A 2500-nucleotide genomic window follows, 5' to 3' on the forward strand; every position below is an offset into this window, starting at 1 on the left:
ATACAGAAACATGTTTATATAGATCTTAAAACTACATGGTAAGTTGTCACATAAAAGCCATTTTTGGTATGCCTTTAATGACAAAATCTTTTCAATAGCGGTTTCTGCGTCTCTGACAGCCTTCCTCTGGTTTAGCTAAAATACAATCTAAATAGCTTTTCCCCTTAACCAGAAACTAATCTCGTGTTTAATAGGCTTGCCACTTTAATTTCATAACATATAATGTAGGGGTAACCACACGTCTTTTGAACTTATTCATCTTTTTTGAAAACTTTTATGGTGCATGTTCAAATTTTTCCTGTCACCTTCCCAGTAAGTAAAGCATTTGTGTCTTATTCTGCAGGCGCACGTTTACAGTTGAATTTCAGTATAATCTTGGACAGCTAAAAGCTACTGCCGTTAGCCTTTAGTGCTTAGGGATAAGCTGCTATTCTGGTATTCCTGGCAAAAAGGGTATCAGCTGGCATGAGTCAGTCTGCATTACAAAAGTAGAAATAGATGAAACTGAGTTCCAGGTATTAACCGTTTTGCATGTGCAAATTCGGTTTTTAACATGTTCGATTTTATGAGTATTTATTTATATTTACTTGTTTCTTTTGCCCAGGGTGCAGTCGTTTATCCACATTTTGAAACGTGCAACCAAGATTGGTTTGCAGCATGTTCGGTACTGGAATGCATTGTTCATCAACTTGTGCAAATCGCCCCAAATCTAAAAGACATTTTTTTGAGAAGCTGTTATCACAATGCAGCTCTGATCATAGGCAGTCCAAGCTCGCGTCACTACAGACAGCCGTTGAGAATTTAAACACGTTCTAAGACTTTGTATGGGAAATCAAATGCTGTCGATTATAAAGCCTACAAAATGCTCACTTTAACTTTCATTCAATAAAGTGAATAAAAATGACTCACCTCTGGTGTCTTCTTGTGCCTTTTGGAGCTTATTACACCGTTTCGGGAATTTTGTGTTTTCAGTGTTTTCAATGTTCTAAGATGAAGTCGAGGCTGCACACTACGATTCCGACCGTTGTCAGCTCAGAGGCGGTTTGCGACTCGAAAATCCATCCCAGCCAAGATTTTTTCACGCAAAGCTAAAGCCACATCATTTGCGAACCTCCGTGAATGTCAGCTGTTGCTGCAAAAGGACAGCTGACGTCAAAGAACTACAGCATTAGTGAGGCGAACAGTGGCAAAGATGTTTGTGACCGAAAAGATCACACCCCTTAAGGCACATGTTACAAGACACCTTAACAAAGGTAATTACTTTTCACACTCATACAGTACCGTCCGCTAAGTACACAAATTCAGAATGTTTCTTTGCTAACGTTGCATGCGAGATATGCCCGACTTTAATAAGCGAAATCAGTGAGATAAGCCTCTGCATGCTAACGCCTTTTTAAGCGCGGATTGGCATGTCATTTTAGTTGTGGATGACGCACGCAGAAACTAAATGATTAAAGCGCAAGCTAAGTGCTAATCTGCCTAGGCGATTCAACGTAAAAAGGAATGTCTTAAATTTCCTTGAACTTTGTCTAATTGATAATTACATTATTAATGTTAAAAAGTTGAAAGAAAAATTGGAGGCCACCTTGCCATTTTCACGCCACATTGATGACCATTATAATCACAATATTACCTTAGCAATTGTATTGTTTTGCTCGTTATATGGGAAAATGAAAACTTAATCTCCGTTTTTGTTATTTATGGGGTGAAGTTAGTTATCTGCCACCTCTTTATCTGATAATAATTTAAATATGATCTGCGTATCTGTTTAGAGCGCAGGGATGGCGCAGCGAGAGCGCTTGCCTTCCACCAATGTGGCCCAGGTTCGAATCCTGCTCACTGCCATAAGTGGGTTGAATTTGTTGTTGGTGTTGGTTCTCGCCTTGTTCTAGGGTTTTTCTCTGGTTTTCCTCCTTCCACAAAAACCACCATTTCCAAATTTCAATTCGAGCAGGATAGAGGGCTGACATGAAAAACAGCAATGGCTGATGTGGCTTCCTCTCTAAATCTTGTTAATATTTCAAATTTATTGATTATAGGTCATGATGTAATTACAGCCCAACAGTTAAAGGAAGCCATTGATTCGTATGGGGGTGTGAGAGGCTGTCGGGCAGCTGTTGTTGAAGTAACTGACACAAAGAAACAAACAACTGGTACGCACAAGATTAGTGGTATTAGTCAGCTGAACAATTTTCAGTTTGCCGATGATGTCGAAATAATAGTGTGGAAGGCGTTTCAAGTTGGAGAGGGTAAGAGGATCTCAAAGCAAGATGTTAGTAAGATGAATAAAGGGGGTAGCTTTTAAAGAAACTGTGGTGCTTTGCGGTGGGGAAGTAGTATACAAAAATTTGGTTTTATCAACGGAGTTGACAGTGTAAATTGGCCACCATACAGAGATTCTAAAAGGTGATGTTTCAAGCGTTAGCCCTTCGTCAAAGCGAATTCGGTCTGACGATTCGCCCTGACAAAGGGCTAACACTCGAAACGTCAGCTTTTAGAA

Source organism: Montipora capricornis, chromosome 12 (assembly GCF_036669925.1).
Source record: "Montipora capricornis isolate CH-2021 chromosome 12, ASM3666992v2, whole genome shotgun sequence".
NCBI classification, from domain to species: Eukaryota; Metazoa; Cnidaria; class Anthozoa; order Scleractinia; family Acroporidae; genus Montipora; species Montipora capricornis.